Source organism: Salvelinus sp. IW2-2015, unplaced genomic scaffold (genome assembly GCF_002910315.2).
Source record: "Salvelinus sp. IW2-2015 unplaced genomic scaffold, ASM291031v2 Un_scaffold1786, whole genome shotgun sequence".
In the NCBI taxonomy this organism is placed as follows: domain Eukaryota; kingdom Metazoa; phylum Chordata; class Actinopteri; order Salmoniformes; family Salmonidae; genus Salvelinus; species Salvelinus sp. IW2-2015.
The window spans coordinates 108,551-127,835 of NW_019943161.1; the positions used below are offsets into that span (position 1 = coordinate 108,551).

At 42.8% G+C, this 19,285-nt stretch overlaps 1 protein-coding gene across 1 annotated transcript in view; it reads right to left on the minus strand.

Moving 5' to 3' along the window:
- Positions 1-17,383, minus strand: part of LOC112071966 (sister chromatid cohesion protein PDS5 homolog B-like) — a 97,663-nt gene extending 80,280 nt beyond the window's left edge. Inside the window, 1 exon segment of the mRNA XM_070439582.1 lies at positions 17,291-17,383. The gene's annotated coding sequence lies outside the window, so the exon portion shown is untranslated.
- Between the last annotated feature and the right edge of the window lie 1,902 nt (positions 17,384-19,285).

Sequence of the window (19,285 nt, forward strand, 5' to 3'; positions counted from 1 at the left end):
TAAAAAAAATCTGGCTAAAATGTATTTAAAATAAGAAACTTAGACATCTTAGTCCTCAGAATGATAGTTGATTTTTTGCAGATGCATCATGGTTTTGTCACTCAATGTGCTACAGACGTTTTAAAATGGGTTTCATGAGAATCTCCCATGTACCTTTAGAAGACATTGCTTGTCTTCCAAATCGGGAATTGAGGAAAACGTTTACGACAGAATACACCCTTGCTGAACACAACCTTGACATTCCCCCTTTCAGTTCTCTCTCTCCTTTCAGAGATCTCTCTCTCTCCTTTCAGAGATCTCTCTCTCTCCTTTCAGAGATCTCTCCTCTCTCTCCTTTCAGAGATCTCTCTCTCTCTCTCCTTTCAGAGATCTCTCTCTCTCTCTCTTTCAGAGATCTCTCTCTCTCTCTCCTTTCAGAGATCTCTCTCTCTCTCTCCTTTCAGAGATCTCTCTCTCTCTCTCCTTTCAGAGATCTCTCTCCTTTCAGAGTCTCTCTCTCTCCTTTCAGAGATCTCTCTCTCCTTCTCTCCTTTCAGAGATCTCTCTCTTCTCTCTCTCCTTTAGAGATCTCTCTCTCTCTCTCTTAGAGATCTCTCTCTCTCCTTTTCAGAGATCTTCTCTCTCTCTCTCTCTCCTTTTAGAGATCTCTCTCTCTCTCTCCTTTTAGAGATCTCTCTCTCTCTCCTTTTAGAGATCTCCCTCTCTCCTTTCAGAGATCTCTCTCTCTCTCCTTTCAGAGATCTCTCTCTCTCTCCTTTCAGAGATCTCTCTCTCTCCTTTTCAGAGATCTCTCTCTCTCTCTCTCCTTATGAGGATCTCTCTCTCTCTCTCCTTTCAGAGATCTCTCTCTCTCCTTTCAGATCTCTCTCCTCTCTTCTCTCCTTTTAGAGATCTCTCTCTCTCTCTCCTTTTAGAGATTCTTCTCTCTCTCTCCTTTTAGGATCTCTTCTCTCTCCTTTTAGAGATCTCCTCTCTCCTTCAGAGATCTCTCTCTCTCTCTCCTTTCAGAGATCTCTCTCTCTCTCTCTCTCCTTTCAGAGATCTCTCTCTCTCTCTCTCCTTTCAGATCTCTCTCTCTTTCTCCTTTTAGAGATTCCCTCTCTCCTTTCAGAGATCTCTCTCTCTCTCTTCTCCTTTCAGAGATTTCTCTCTCTCTCTCTCTCCTTTCAGAGATCTCTCTCTCTCTCTCTCTTTCAGAGATCTCTCTCTCTCTCCTTTCAGACCTCTTCTCCTCCTTTCACTCATACTCCTGTCTTTCTGTTCAGTCACCGATCCTCTCTGCTATCTCTCCCCTCTTGACTGCAGCAGTGTAACAGTCTGTCTCTTTGTAATGCATGATGCCCGGCTGCCTTTCCTCCAGAAGCTCCCTCCAGATAAGCACATTGACTTCACTCACTGGCATCAGTGACTTGCCAAGTTGCCAATTCTCCCTCTCCCGCGCTCTCTTTCTTTCTCTCTCTCTCTCCCCTCCTTTCTTCTTCTTTCTTTCTTTCCCCCTCTTTCTTTTGCAGACAGACCCCCCCCCCACCTCGTAACATGGTTATCATGTTTCCAGGGACACAGTTAAGGAAATCTCCACCCCAAAACTGTATGTTGGCATTGGTATTATTTTAGTCCATTGTTGATAGTCCCAAAATATTTTGCATGTCAGCAATCAAGTTTTCGAGATATCACTTTCGAAATACAGCCGCTATGATGCATATTGCATCATATGATGCTGCGTTTTACACACACACACACACACACACACACACACACACACACACACACACACACACCACACACACACACACGCAGAACTGTAATGTTAGAGAGAAAGAGGGGGAAGAAAGGGAGAGACAAAGAGGAGGGAGAGTTGGCAACTTGGCAAGTCACTGATGCCAGTGAGTGAAGTCAATGTGGATATCTGGTCTAGGTTAGAGAGAGGTTCATGACTGTTTACTCAGACCCTTGGCTCCTCTAGTAAGAGGAGAAGGTAGGGGTGGGAGAAGGGAGAGAGGGGAGGAGGGGAAGAAGAGGAGAGGGGGGGGAGAAGAGAGGAGGGTGGGGGAGAAGAGAGGGGGAGAGGAGACGGGAAGAAGAGGGGTGGGAGGGATAGAGAGATGGGGGAGGGGGAGAGGAAAGGGACGAAGAGAGATATATTGCGGCGATATTGACCTTTTCTAGTCTTGGTTAACGGCCCTTTATCGGCTTTGCTGATAATCCCTCTACATAGCAACAACATGCAGATGTACAGTTGAAGTTGGAAGTTTACATACACTTAGGTTGGAGTCATTAAAACTCGTTTTTCAACCACTCCACAAATTTCTTGTTAACAACTCTAGTTTTGGCAAGTCGGTTACACATCTACTTTGTGCATGACGCAAGTAATTTTTCCAAAATTGTTTACAGACAGATTATTTCACTGTATCACAATTCCAGTGGGTCAGACGTTTACATACATGAAGTTGACTTTGCCTTTAAACAGCTTGGAAAATTCCAGAAAATGTCATGGCTTAGAAGCTTCTGATAGGCTAATTGACATAATTTGAGTCAATTGGAGGTGTACCTGTGGATGTATTTCAAGGCCTACCTTCAAACTCAGTGCCTCTTTGCTTGACATCATGGGAAAATCAAAAGAATCAGCGCAAGACTCAGAAATATTTTGACTACTTCACAAGTCTGGTTCATCCTTGGGAGCAATTTCCAAACGCCTGAAGGTACTATGTTATCTGTAAAACAATAGTACACAAGTAGAAATACCATGGGACCAGGCAGCTGCCATATACCGCTCAGGAAGGAGACGCATTCTCTCTCCTAAAGATGTACGTACTTTGGTGTGAAAAGTGCCAATCAATCCCGAACAACAGTAAAGGACGCGTGAAGATGCTGGAAGAAGCGGGTACAAAAGTATCTATATCCACAGTAAAACGAGTCTATATCGACATAACAAGGAAGAAGCCACTGTTCCAAAACCGCCATAAAAAGCCAAACTACGGTTTGCAACTGTACATAGGGACAAAGATTGTACTTTTTGGAGAAATGTCCTCTGTTCTGATGAAGCAAAAATAGAACTGTTTGGCCATAATGACCATCGTTATGTTTGGAGGAAAAAGGGGAGGCTTGCAAGCCGAAGAACACCATCTCAACGTGAAGCCATGGGAAGTTTGTTAAACTGTTTTGCGTGGGTTAAAGTTGGCCTGGTTAGGTATTCCCGGTGGCGGACATGTGTGGGATTCAAAACAAGGATTCAACAAGTAAGACAGGTGCAAATGCACTCTGTGCACATAGTTATGTGGGTCCACCAATTTGGAGCATAAGCAGAAGCCCTGGAATGCATCCCGCAAAGGTAGGGCTCACGCATTCACATAAGATTGTGACTGGGCTGTGCTATTCTTACTGCAGTTACGAAGAGAGGACTGGCCCATTAGTCACATAAATAAGATGGTGCGATCATGAGTTAGGAGAATATTAGGTTGGTTGAGATATTTGTTTTTTTTATTATACATTTTTACCCCCAAATTCTCATTAAAGAAATGCATCGTGATTGAATTCTTGGATCAATTTATAAAATGATGTTGCTGTGTTTTGTCTATAAAATCATTAAAATGCTATACTACTTTAAGTTTATATTAAACTAAAACATGTATTACGTACAAACAATGTCTGTGGACATGTCTCAWTACCATAACACTTTTTCACGTCCCTGTAAAAAACTACATCTCATTACCATAACACTTTTAAGTTCCTGTAAAAACTCYAATGTTTTTAAATAAAGTTTTATTCACCCATGATGCATCATCTAGAGCAGTAGAAGTCAATTTATTCGCCTATATATGACTTCGGAATGCAGTCCTTGTTGTCAAACATCACCTTTACCCCACCTGGACCGAAACTGATAAACTCAAACTAGGAAAAAGTCTGATTTTAATTTGATAATTGAAATTCTAAAAATAAAAATGTTATGTTTAACTCGGGGCTCCTGAGTGGCGCTGCGGTCTAAGGCACTGCATCTCAGCGCTAGAGGCGTCACTACAGACACTCTGGTTCGATTCCAGGCTGTATCACAACCCGGCCGTGATTGGGAGTCCCATAGGGCGGCGCACAATTGGTCCAGCATCGTCCGGGTTTGGCCGGTGTAGGCCGTCATTGTAAATTTAACTGACTTGACTAGTTAAATAAATGTTACATTAAATAAATAATAAAATAAAAACAGCTCAGCCGATACGTCGGGCCGATATGGGCCTTTTCTAGTCCATCGGCTCTTCCCTATCGGCTTTCCTGATAGTCCTGCTACATAGCAAAGCTGCTGCTATGGCAACCACCACTCACCGCCTGAGCCACGAGCACCGCCACAAAGCCAAGGAATGTCTAGCTGAGAAAATCAGCAGCGCCAAGCTAGCTCATTCATCCAAACAGATGCAGTATTGAGAAAATGGATGAATTGACACAATGACCAAAATCAAACTCCTGTTGCAAATATTAGTTTAAAGATGCAATATGCAGAAGTCTCCCCACCATTTCCTGGTTGCTAAAATTCTAATAGTTTGCCTAATTTCAGTTTATGAACAATGGCTAGAGTAGAGCAGTGTTTCCAACCCGACCCCCAACGGTATACATTTATAATTGTAATCCTGGATAAGCACACCTGATTCAACTTGTCAACTAATCATCAAACCCTGAATGGGTTGTATGAGGTGTGTTTGTTAAGGGCTAAAACAGAATTGTGTAGTGTTGGGGGTACTAAAGGACCAGGGTTGGGAAACTGTGTAGTGTTGGGGGTACTGGAGGACCAGGGTTGGGAAACGGTGTAGTGTTGGGGGTACTGGAGGACCAGGGTTGGGAAACGTTGTAGTGTTGGGGTACTGGAGGACCAGGGTTGGGAAACTGTGTGTACTGTTGGGGGTACTGGAGGACCAGGGTTGGGAAACTGTGTAGTGTTGGGGGTACTGGAGGACCAGGGTTGGGAAACTGTGTTGTGTTGGGGGTACTGGAGGACCAGGGTTGGGAAACACTGGTGTAGAGAATCATTGTACCATCTAAATGAAATATATTTCATTCATCCTAAAATATTGTATTTCCAGCTGTTAGAAACTGGTGTACAAAACTGAAAGCAAAAGACGCAAAAAACGAAACTTAAAGGGAAGCATAGAAACCGAACACATAGAACATATCTAACGCTTCTTAGACTGCTTTAAATGAAAATGGCAAATCTATAACTCACATTTCTATGGTGAATTTGTCAGTCACCCAAAAAGGTACACGTTGCAGTTTAATTCACCAATCAGTTTTTAAAATTATTTTTTAAACCTTTATTTAACTAGGCAAGTCAGTTATAACCTCTTTGGGGGTTACACTCTTTGGCAGTATTTTGACGTCTGGATAAAAAACGTGCCCAAAGTAAACTTGCCTGTACTCAGGCCCAGAAGCTAGGATATGCATATAGAAAACACTCTAAAGTTTCTAAACTGTTAAAATAATGTCTGTGAGTAACAGAACAGGTATGGCAGGCAAAAACCCAAGGACAAACCGTCCAAAAAAAACTATTCAGCCTACCACTGTTTCCAATGGCTGCATGTTTATATGAGGCGAAAACCTCCCAGATTGCAGGTCCTAGGGCTTCCACTAGATGTCAACAGTCTTTAGAAAGAGTTTCAGGCTTGTTTTTGGAAAAATGAGCTAGAATGTAGTTTTTCTAAGTGGCTCCCATTTTGGCTGTAGTGTTTCATGCGCGTGGATGAGAGCGTGTTCTTTGTTGTTATCTCCGGTAAAGACAATAATGATTCTCCGTCTTCAATTTGATCCTTTATTTTACGTTTTAGGGTACCTGAGGTTTTGATTATAAACGTGTTTGACTTGTTTGGAGAAGTTTATTGTAACGTTTGGGATTCATTTTGTATGCATTTTGAAGGAGGGAAACCGGTGGATTATTGACTGAAGCGCACCAGCTAACTGAGTTTTTATGGATATAAAGAAGGACTTTATCGAACAAAAGGACCATTTGTGATGTAGCTGGAACTTTTGGAGCGCCAACAGAAGAAGATCTTCAAAGGCATTTATTATACGCTATTTCTGACTTTTGTGGCGCACCTGCCGGTTGAAAAATGTTTTTCATGCTTTTGTATGCGGGGCGCTGTCCTCAGATAATCGCATGGTTTTGCTTTCGCCGTAAAGCCTTTTGAAATCTGACACAGCGGCTGGATTAACAAGAAGTTAAGCTTTATTTTCATGTATGACATCGAGGTGGGTCGCTAGCGCCACGCCAGAAAGGTTAAGAACAAATTAGTATTTTCAATGACAGCCTAGGAACAGTGCCTTGTTCAGGGCAGAACGACAGATATGTACCTTGTCAGCTCGGGGATTAGATCTTGCAACCTTTCCGGTTACTAGTACCAGCGCTCTAACCACTAGGCGGTTACTAGTCCAACGCTCTAACCACTAGCGGTTACTAGTCCAACGCTCTAACCACTAGGCGGTTACTAGTCCAACCTCTAACCACTAGGCGGTTACTAGTCCAGCGCTCATAACCACTAGCGGTTACTAGTCCCACGCGCTTAACCACCTAGGCGGTTACTAGTCCAACGCTCTAACCACTAGGCGGTTACTAGTCCAACGCTCTAACCACTAGGCGGTTACTAGTCCAACGCTCTAACCACTAGGCTACCTGCCACCCCGATAATTCACCAATAATAAGACATGTCGATGTGCCCAAACATACACATATAAGCAAGCTAGCTAAGCAGATAGCTATTTGACCTGTTAGGAAAGATTACAATAATTTACCCTTTCATCTGTGGTGTTAGCTAGCTAACTATATTAGCTACTATGCTAGCTAGCTGGCCAGTTTACCATGGTGGTACGATATCAGATTTTCATTAGGAAAATGTGGCGCTGGATATTTGAACGGCAGCATTATAATTATACTGGATATTTGAACGGCAGCATTATAATTATACTGGATATTTGAACGGCAGCATTATAATTATACTGGATATTTGAGAAATGTACCGGACCCATATGCATTGGGTGCGTAACCCGATTATGTCTCACCCACGGAGATTAACCTTTTGTCAATAACCGTTTGAATTATGTCTCACCCACGGAGATTAACCTTTTGTCAATAACCGTTTGAATTATGTCTCACCCACGGAGATTAAAATGACATAAAATCACATGAAGGTTAATGTTAACTCATCTTAACAGAACATGCAAGTCGAGGAAGCAACGATGTGAGATCCCTTCTTACCAAATTCCCAATGCCCACATTTTCATTTCCCTCAGCCAAYAAGACGAGTAACGAACAGAAAAATCACTAGCCTATGTCAATCTACTATCCCCCCATAATAGAAAAGTTTCCCTATTCTATTGGTCAACTTCTTGAGAAATAAATAAACTATTCCCAACAGACTCTGGGGCAGTTGTGGGAAGATATATCCCAAATTCATACAACCAGTAGGCCAAGGCTACATAAAAAAATAAACATTAAAAAGTGTCTGATGCAACAGATCAGAAGGTTTAGCTTAAAATGTTGATAAACTATTTCTTCACATAATAAGCGAAGCAATGTGCACAAGGCAGTAAGCTAGACGCGAATGTTTGATCCATAAGGCAATTAGCGGGAAAATGAGTCCGACACAAAGAATATACTGTAATATCATGTAGGTGTGGGGGTAAACGTGCAATTCAGTAGCCAGCAAACATGAATTAAGACCAAGTTCAATTAGGTTCACACTCATTTGCAGTAGGCTAGATCTTTTAGGCTAATCAATACAATGTCTGAGTGTCAGACTAAGCTGTGGGCGATTACTCAAAAAAGGTTATTTACAATAGCATTTAGGAGATATTCATGTAATGGAAGTCATTTTGACTAAAGCCTGCACTACATCTCTGTAATTATATTTGTCTTGTGTTYAACTACCGCAAAACGTTAGGAGCATGGGAATAGACCATCGCCCATTTAGGGAGGTGACGACCTCTGACCTCTGAAAAGATAAGGGATATATGGAGTTAAAAAAGAAGAGTCGACGACTCTTTTCTATTTTTACCAATGACCTGCCAATGGCAGTCTGTTTTGGAATGGGTGGCCAGTAATAAACTGGTCCTGAACRTCTCTAAAACTAAGRGCATTGTATTTGGTACAAATCATTCCATAAGTTCTAGACCTCAGGTGAATCTGGTAAWGAATGGTGTGGCTATCATGGTCCAAACACATCAAGACAGTCGTGAAGAGGACACGACAACACCCCCCAGCAGGAGACAAATGATTCGGCGTAGGTCCCCAGATCCTCAAAAATTGTACAGCTKCACCATCGAGMGTAATCCTGACAGGTTKCATCACYRCCTGGTATGGCAACTGCTCTGTATCTGACCGTAAGGCACTACAGAGGGTAGTGCGTACGGCCCAGTACATCACTGGGGCCAAGCTTCCTGACATCCAGGACCTCTATACCAGGCTGTTTCAGAGGAAGGCCCAAATTGTCAAAGACTCCAGTCACCCAAGTCATAGACTGTTCTCTCTGCTACCGCACGGCAAGCGGTACCGGAGTGCCAAGTATAGGTCCAAAAAGCTCCTTAACAGCTTCTACCCCCAAGCCATAAGACTGCTAAACAATTAATCAAATGGCCACCCAGACTATTTACATTGACCCCCCCCATCTTTGTTTTCACACTGATGCTACTTGCTGTTTATTATCTATGCATAGTCACTTTACCGGTACCTACATGTACAAATTACCTCTAACCTGTACCCCTGCACATTTAGTCGGTACCAGTGCCCCATGTATACAGCCTCGTTACTGTTATGTAATTCTACTGTGTTACTTTTTATTTTTACTTTATTCTCCAAATATTTTCTTAACTCTATTTCTTGAACTGCACTTTTGGTTAAGGGCTTGTAAGTAAGCATTTCACTGTAATAAAATTTGATTTGAGGAGACTAAATTACTTGATGTTACCTTCGATTGTAAACTGTCATGGTCAAAACATATAGATTCTAGGGTTGTAAAGACTTCACAAAGCAAGTCCTGCAGACTCTAGTTTAATCTTGATTATTGTCCAGTCATATGGTCAAGTGCTACAAAGAACGACCTAGTTAAGCTGCAGCTGGCCCAGAACAGAGCAGCACATCTTGCTCTTCATTGTAATCAGAGGGCTAATATAAATACTATGCATGCCAGTCTCTCTTGGCTAAGAGTCGAGGAAAGACTGATTGTTTCTTACAAAAACAAGAATTGACGCAATGTCTGAAATTCCAAATAGTTTGCATAGTCAACTTACACACAGCACTGACACTAGGACTGGGGACGATATGGCTTAAATATATTCACAGTGTGACAGTTATGGTCAAGGAAAACAAGCCTATCCACTGTCTATGGCTTCAGTACTACGCCGTGGCATATTATGGCATACCACCGTGAAATTAAATAAGATACAAATAACTATTTCACATGTTGCGCAAATGGCGAAGGCTATTGAAYGTTACCAAACAGAATAACTTCAAGAATTACAACTAAATAATGTAAATATTCAAGTCAAACAGGGAAAGACCACAGCTTCAAATAGGGGCTTAGGCTTATGAATGACAAAAAAGTCACACTTTCCATTTAACCAGGTTGTTAACTCCTGCTATAGAACCAACAATCATATTGGTTATCATACAGGTTATGGGAAAGGAGAACAAGCCTATCTACTGTATCTGTCACCACATTGCCACCAGTGCTGAAGGCCCTTTCGGAAGGTGAACTAGTGGCTGGAATGCACAGGTATTTCTTGGCCAGTTTGCTCACTCTTGGAAAGTTCTCTTCATGGACCCGCCACCACTCCAGGGKATCTGCCTCACCTGTCAGCATCAACAGTCTGCAGGTAGCTATTCAGCTCAGCTTCAAATGGCCCTTTTGTCAGACAGGGAAGCTGCTGGTGTTTCTCCTTTTTTTTAAAAATTTTTTTTAAAGCGTCTTCTTAATCTTCTTTGTTTCCACTGGGTCTGGTGCTCSTGACCTGTGATTCATCTGTATCTCCGATGGATGGCACCTGCTCTGTCAGCAGTCTATGAWGCTGCTGCCGCTGCTCTTGTATTTATGCAGTCCAAACCCGTTGCTCTTGATGCATGTGATCTTAAAAGCGCGGGTTCTAGGAAGGACGCTACGTCCAACGGGTCATCTGTGATTGGATCAGAGTATTTTTTCCCGTTCAGATAATCAAGGATGGTCCTCTTGATGTCCTTTGTTAGGGGTGAGTCATCTTCCAGAGTCAAAACAGTGACGTTGAACAGCTGGAGTTAAGCAGGCTGCAGGTAGGAGACACTTAAATAATCTTCTCCGGACAAGGAGTCAGTGAACTGCTGCAGGGGAGCCAGGGCTTTGTTGATTGACTCAAGGACTTGTATGTCCTGCCATGTAGGCACAAGGTGCCTGATTTTCTTGTCTGCAGCCAGGACCCGACTTACAGCCTTCTCCTGTTGAAAGCACTCTCTGGATCATCTTCTGACGTGAGACCCACCTGGTTGGAGTTTCAATGACAAGTGAGTGGTCAGGCAAGTTCATCAGCTTGTGCCGTTATCATAGCTTTTTCCCCCCTCCCAGGCCATAGAAAAGTCCCTGACTACTCTCTTGCAGACAGCAACTAGTCAACCTGGGATCTTTAACACTTCTCTCTGTAAAAATACCAACAAAACAATTTACAATATTAACAGCTTTTTTCCTTATATTCAAATGACAGAATAGAAACGAGAAGCAAAAAGTAAACCACTAGATAATAAATAATAGGTATATTACACAAATATGACATGAAATTTAAGTGAACCGTTTTCCATTTTTGGGTGCAAATTTTAATTACAGTAATTGTGATTTAATGGATTGATCTACATTCATTAAATACAGTAAAATAAATATAGTTCAAGTCATGTGATGAACACTCCAGTTTTGAATCCAACAATTGGCCAGCAATGCTAGGCTAGGTAGTTATTGATTAAATATGAATTTAACTAGCATCCTGAAAGTTTATAACAGTAGCCGCATATTTGCGATGGTATTTTGGCAACTATTTAAAAACTTACCGATGGCCAGGTGAAGACGGTGACCAAACCACTGCAGTCTTGTCCAGCTGTTCAGCTCCATGGCTTTTRCTATGTTATATTTGTTGTCAGTTGTAAAACACACACACACACGTTGCTCTTCTTTCAGTCCCCATAATTCTAGGGTATCTCTCAGCCCTCGGGCAAGCAATTCTCCTGTATGGTCCTGCGGGGGGGGGGGGGGGGAGTTTGCAACATCTTCTCTTCAGCTCCCAGGCATCGGTTATAAAATGCACAGTTAGGCTAATGTAAGGCTCGGATGTTGGCTTGACCATAGGTCCGTTGTGCTGGCAACGTGTATCATGTTTTCAATCTCCCTCTTCACTCTTTCATGGCATTCAGTGTACTTATTTGGCAAGACTGTCCCGTTAAAGTATTTTCGGCTAGGCAGTACATACCTGGGATCCAACGTTTTTGAATCCGTAATGTCCCGCCATCTTTGCTTTCTTTGTCGTACGGGATCCACTTTTAAAATGGCGCAACCAATCAATCAAATGTATTTTATAAAGCCCTTCTTACATCAGCTGATATCTCAAAGTGCTGTACAGAAACCCAGCCTAAAACCCCAAACAGCAAGCAATGCAGGTGTAGAAGCACGGTGGCTAGGAAAAACTCCCTAGAAAGGCCAGAACCTAGCAACCAGTGTGTTTTGGTTCAAACTTGATGTTGTTTTAGGCCCGGCACCGGGGTGGATGTTGGAGTTTTGCACCTCTTCGTACTTTCACCATATTTGACCACATGGCAGCTTTTCAGGTGGCTATAGGAGGTTACTTGTGTTTCCCCCTTTTACAACCACAGACCGATTGCAAATAATGTTTTTTTTTGTGTTCTGTGTCTGTTGTCTTAAAACCAAACCATGTCCACACTATCAACATTGCACCTTTTTTATCCACAAATTCTTCACTTGCTGCGGGAATTGGCTGAGTATTTTTTTTGAAAAGTCTTATTACTTGTGTTTTTCTCCATCGTGTTTTTTTCCACCACTAACTGATTTCTAGGTGTTTGTTTCCAAAGTGTGTGTGTTTCCAAAGTGTGTGTGTTTCCAAAGTGTGTGTGTTTACAAAGTGTGTGTGTTTGCGTCATCACGCAGTGCACATCGTTTCCCCCCCCAAGGTTGGTAGGGGCACCTTTCATTCCAAAATGAGATTATTCTCATTCGTTGCAGCTGCCGGAATGACACTAATTTGTAAATTAATACATTTAACATAGAAAACAATAAAATACCAGTACAGAAGGTAAAGTATAGATCCAAACCGGTACATAAATGAAGACACAAATGTATATTGTCCCCCCCCCCCGTTATACCGCCMAGCCCTAACTGATACACACACAAACACTTACCCGACCAGAGATACCACCAGGGGTCTTTTCACAGTCCCCAGGTCCAGAACAAATTCAAGAACCGTACAGTATTATACAGAGCCATGAGTGCATGGAACTCCCCTCCATCTTATATATCGCAATTTAACAGCAAACCAGTTTTCAAAAAACAAAGCAAAAGCTCACGGAACAACGCCTCTCTGTGACCTACTTGTTGTGTGTATGTACTGACGTGTACGTGTAACTGATAGATGCACACACACAACATGTTAATGTTTTTAAAAGGTATGTAAATGGTAAAGGCTTTTGTCTGTAATGTATTTTTTCGCTATGTGTCGGACCCCAGTAAGACTAGCAGTCACCATAGGGATTCTAATAAATAACTGGTGCACGCCGCTGAGGCGGCAGCCTAGTGGTTAGAGCGTTGGACTAGTAACTGAAAGGTTGCAAGTTCAAATCCCCGAGCTGACAAGGTACAAACCTGTCGTTCTGCCCCTGAACAAGGCAGTTAACCCACTGTTCCTAGGTCGTCATTGAAAATAAGAATTTGTTCTTAACTGACTTGCCTTTAAATAAAAGGTCAAATAAAATTTAAAAAACACTGCCTGCCCTACAGGACACCTACAACACCAGGTGTCGCAAGACAGCCAAGAAGATTATCAGGGACCCTAGCCACCCAAGCCATGCCCTGTTCTCCCCACTTCAAAWTCACTCTGACGCGGGCAGTACAGGAGAATCTTGGCAAAAATTTAGACTGGCAGTGTCAGAGGAAGTGCCCCCCCCCCCCAAAAAGACTCCAGTCACCCCAGTCATGGACTGTTCTTTCTGCTACTGCATGGCAAGGGGAACTTGAGTGGCAAGTTTAGGTCCAAAAGGCTCCTTAACAGCTTCAAATGGCCTTCCATCAGAACAAGAATAGACTGACAATTTTCAGAAGAAAGTTATTTGTTTCTGGCCATTTTGAGCCTGTAATCGAACCGACAAATGCTGATGCTCCAGATACTCAACTAGTCTAAAGAAGGACAGTTTTATTGCTTCTTTAAAATCAGCACAACAGTTTGCGGCTGTGCTAACATAATTGCAAAAGGGTTTTCTAATGATCAATTAGCCTTTTAAAATGATAAACTTGGATTAGCTAACACAACGTGTCATTGGAACACAGGAGTGATGGTTGCTGATAATGGGCCTCTGTACGCTTATGTAGACATTCCATTAACAATCTGCAACAATCCAGCTACAATAGTCATTTACAACATTAAAAGTTCTTCTACACCTGCTTATTTCGATCAATTTGATGTTATTTTTAATTGAACAAAGTGTTTTTCTTTTACAAACACAACAAGGGACAACATTTTTTCTTTTAAGTGACGCTGAAACTTTGGTGGTGGAACGGTTTTATGTTTATACTATTGGGCGATGGAGGCAGAGTAAAGATGAGGGGTTGGCGGGAAGAATGGACCATTGAGTGAAAAATAAATATATATATTTTTTACATTTGCACTATCTATGCCTCATGACTATGGCAGCGTATTGAACAAATAATGTTATTATGTTATGTATTTAGTGCTATTTATATTTATATGAAAAACTATATATTACATGTTTCACTCAACGGTCATTCCCCCCACCCTCTCAACAGTCATCTGCTGCTTCCCCCCCATAGTCACCCCCACCCCTCAACCGTCATGCTGCTGCTCCCCCCATAGTCATCCCCCCCACCCTCTCAACAGTCATGCTGCTGCTCCCCCCATAGTCATCCCCCCACCCCCTCAACGGTCATGCTGCTGCTCCCCCCACCCCCTCAACGGTCAGCTGCGCTCCCCCAATAGTCATCCCCAACCCCTCAACGGTCATGCTGCAGCTCCCCCATAGTCATTCCTCCCACCCTCTCAACGGTCATGCTGGCTCCTCCCCCATAGCACCCCCCCCCGGTCATGCTGCTGCTCCCCATAGTCACCCCCACCCCTCAACGGTCATGCTGCTCTCTCCCCCATAGTCATCCCCCTCAACGGTCATGCTGCTGCTCCCCCACCCCCTCAACGGTCATGCTGCTGCTCCCCCCATAGTCATCCCCTCACCCCTCAACGGTCATGCTGCTGCTCCCCCCATAGTCATCCTCCCACCCTCCAACAGTCATGCTGCTGCTCCCCCATAGTCACCCCCACCCCTCAACGGTCATGCTGCTGCTCCCCCATAGTCACCCCCACCCCCTCAACGGTCATGCTGCTTCTCCCCATAGTCATCCCCCTCAACGGTCATGCTGCTGCCCCCCATAGTCACCCCCCCCCACCCCTCAACGGTCATGCTGCTGCTCCCCCCACCCCCCCACCAGTCATGCTGCTGCTCCCCCATAGTCATCCCCCCACCCCCTCAACGGGCATGCTGCTGCTCCCCCATAGTCACCCCCCCACCCCCCTCAACGGTCATGCTGCTGCTCCCCCATAGTCATCCCCTACCCCCTCAACGGTCATGCTGCTGCTCCCCCCATAGTCATCCTCCCACTCTCTCAACAGTCTCATGCTGCTGCTCCCCCATAGTCACCCCCCACCCCTCAACGGTCATGCTGCTCTCCCCCATAGTCATCCCCCTCAACTGTCATGCTGCTGCTCCCCCATAGTCACCCCCCCACGGTCATGCTGCTGCTCCCCCCACCCCCTCAACGGTCATGCTGCTGCTCCCCCATAGTCACCCCCCCCACCAGTCATGCTGCTGCTCCCCCCATAGTCATCCCCCACCCCCTCAACGGTCATGCTGCTGCTCCCCCATAGTCACCCCCCCACCCCTCAACGGTCATGCTGCTTCTCCCCATAGTCATCCCACCACCCCTCAACCGCTTTTTACTCTGCCTCCACCCCAATGGACACTTACTTATTAATCAATGCCAAAGTTGTTATTATGTATATAGTGCTGTTTTTTTTTTAAATGACCATTTTCGTTATTTTATTTCACTTCATCCTGCATGTTGGAGCTCAGCGCCTAAAATGTTCACTATACCCTGCAATCACACCTGGCAACCCTGGAACTACTGTGAACCTTATTAAAACAATCTGAGGAAGTGTCGACAAGTTAAGGTTGGTTAAATTCTCTGTTTTACGCCAAACAGTACCCATCCTGCCAGCTGGAACAGAGTAATGGTCTGACTCTGCGATATTTTAAAAGCTAGGTGAAGGTGCACATTTCTTAAAGGTCCAGCGCTGTCAAAAATGAGATTTTACTGTGTTTTATATTATATATATAGCCACACTGAGGTAACAATAAAACTGTACAATTGTGAAAACGACAATGCCCTTTTTTTAGTATAAAGAGCTGTTTGAAAAGACAGTCTTGATTTTTAAGCTTGTTCTGGTCTGGGCAAATTAGTGAGATTGCACTCCAGGATCTTAAGCACAACATTTTTGTAATATATAGTACGAATTGGATTCATACCATATAATACGAATAGCAAAAAATATGTTTTAAAAAAAACATATACGAAAATGGATGATGTAGTACACAAAAAACAAGGACTACTTTTGGCTTGCGAGCACCACCTTCAAAACTACTGGCTGAAATTATTTAAAAAAATATGTATAATGCATCTTTAATACACCAATAAGAACCAGTTCCAAACCTATCTGCCAATAACAACGAGTTTTCAGTTTCCCCTCTCCACTCAGACCACTCCCAGACAGTCCTAGATAGAGTCTTACTTGAGAAATTGCTCTTTGCTAAGAAGCCATTTTTATTTCATTTTGATGGAAAACAAATCACAGTTAGGTACCTAATTGTTACCCAGAAATGATTTGATATTGAGATAAAAACGGCTGCATTGGACCTTTARGACTGCTAAAGAGACCTTGTGTCAAAAGCAAATTCATCCATTTGCACATTTTCAAAGGGTTTTTATGACAAGCATGTGGGAGAAACGTAATGGTTGTGCAATCATGTGCGTTAGTTCAATCAATACAGCACCAAGTTACAGACTGAGAACTGTSTTGTTGACAAAGCAACGCAAGATGTATGTAGGAGGGGGAAGGGGACAACTAAATATGACAATATTTTATGTGTTCATAAAAGGATGGTTGAAAACTTTGGCAAAGACTTACATCATTGACACATCTTACTAGTTAACCAAAACGAAAAAAAAGTCTGAATTATTGGTTCCAAATCAAAATCATGCCATTCGACTTTTCCTTTAGCTCGCTAGCTAGCAAACCAGGCTAGCGTTACAGTACATAATTCACTTCCCTTATCAAACTTCAGCCACGTACAAAAATCGAAAATATGATATGCTAACTAGTTAACGCTAGCTAATTCACAAAAACGCATGAGCAATAGCTAATATTTTCAACATGGACACGCGGTATGCATGTAGTTAGCCATTCTTGCAAGCTAGCTAACTAGCTACATTAGCTAGCTACGCTGTAAATGCAGTCGCATTCATATGGGTGAATGGCTGGCTGTGCGTATTGTTATGGCACAGTTGTACGTCAAGGCCACTAGTTGACTGAATTGCTTGTTAGTGTACTGTAGCTAGTTAGCTAGCAATACAAATTGCATTGAGTAACACGMAAGTCCTGCATTTGCTACTATTAATTGTATTTTGTTGAGAACATTAAATCAACCACGCACAACGTGCACATATATTCGTTTCATAGCCATCTACAACCCCGTTGCTAGTGATACATTTACAACAACAAAAAATACTGTTAGCTAAACTTGCCCCCATTCTCTACCCCCAGTGTAAGAACAGCGGCAAGGCGGACACCGCTAGCTAGCTAGCTAGCCCCGATACACACGGGCAGGGAACACGGACAGCTCCGTCGGATTTGGAGCACTTTTACTGGACAGATCCAGACAAATGTTGTGCCTCCAAAAATCAACAACACCAAATTAACTCCGAATTCCACACGAATAACGTTTGCTTGTGATAATTCCTACCTTGTTTTTATGAATTGCAATGAATTGTATCCTCTCTCTTGCAGCTCTCTTCCCCCTCCTATCTTCAAAATGGCGCCAATTTGCTCCGACAGCACCCGTGGGCCAAAAACCATACAGAGGGACAGAGCGCCCTCTATGGAGCCACACAGGGAACGCACCGACGGGTTGAATAATGGAACGACCCTGGGTTTATAAAGCTCGGATATCGACTCTGCCGCTTGAGCATGCTTTTGGGGCACGGTCGATAGCTAGCTGGACTTCGGGCTAGAAGGCTATTACTGTATTGACTTACAGAATATATATATATATTACATATATATGGGCTATATATATATGTAAAATGTTTATTATTACATTTTTTTAAAGCTGAATGTGCACGTGCAATTCATTTAGCCGTGGGGCAGAGAGAACATTTAGCAGTTTTATAACACATTTAATACAGCTAATTTCCTGCTATTCTACCCATTTTGCCATAATAATATTTATAAACTGGGTGGTTCGAGGCCTGAATGCTGATTGGCTGACAACCATGTTATAATCAGACAATATACCACAGGTATAACAAAACATTTATTTTTACTGCTCTAATTGCGTTGGTAACCAGTTTATAATAGCAACAATGCCCCTCGAGGGTTTGTGATATATGGCCAATATACCACGGCTAAGGGCTGTATCCAGGCACTCCTGTTGCGTGTGCACAAGAACAGCCCTTAGCTGTGGTATATTGGCCATATTCCACATCTCCTCGGTCCATATTGCTTAATTATTGTTTCACTCTTTTACACGCCCACAAGAGCGGAAATGCAATTTTTCCGGTGAAAGACCTTACCCATGATGTTGCACAATGATTTAAGAAAAAAACATCCCAGTTTTAGTTAAAGGTTGATATAATTGGTGTTGAAATGGGAAATCCGAAGTGGTAACTAATGATATTTTCTGTGCCAATGCCGTGTTTCCTCTATGATAATACTTTTCAGTCTACATTTCTTTTCAKGGCTGGGTTTTGTTTGCATGTTACCACCCACCAGCATGGCATTGTTAATTAATCAGAAACACCGGCTAAGTTCTTCCTCATTGTTAGCAGTGTTGCCATGTCCGCAGTTGTCCTTTCAATTACTTTGAAAACGATGTCGTGGGTGAAAATGTATTTGTCGCAGGTTTTTGGGCTATTTGTAAGTTGCACCGTGGCTGCCATGGGTTTTCTCTTAAAATATATATATATATTTCACTGTGACCTGCTGCTGACTGTCAGGCAATGAGGCAGGCTGTTGCTGAGTGAGTGGTAGGGAGGGCCGGAGGAGTGTGTGTGTGTGTGTGTGTGTGTTGAGAGAGCAGTACAGTTATTGGCTGAGTCACGTGAGAGAGAGAGAGAGAGAGAGAGAGAGGTTTTCTTGTGACCTGTTGCCACAAGAAAAGGTCAACCAGTGAAGAACAAACACCATTGTAAATACAACCCATATTTATGCTTATTTATTTTCCCTTTTGTACATTAACCATTTGTACAGCGTTACAACACTGTATATATATACATAATATGACATTTGTAATGTCTTTATTCTTTTGAAACTTCTGTATGTGTAATGTTTACTGTTAATTTTTATTGTTTATTTCACTTTTGTATATTATCTACCTCACTTGCTTTGGCAATGTTAACATATGTTTCCCATGCCAATAAAGCCCCTTGAATTGAATTGAGAGAGACTATTTACAACCCATTTTCCTTAAAGAACATATTAATACGCTAGAACTATGCACATCAATAATGATTAATGGAGACAAATACTGGAAAACCGACGTTGGCGCAGTAGAGCGCGATTTACATAAGGGGTTTAAGGTGCGTTTAAAACCGCCATTGTAATGAATTGCCACTACTTGAATAAAAACGTTATCAAGCGAAAGTGGCCTTGATGCATGCCAGTTTTTGTTTTCTCAGTTTTTGTGTCCTGGGTCTGCCCCGAGTGAAACTTGAAATGAGTAGTGAAGCTCCTCGTGTGT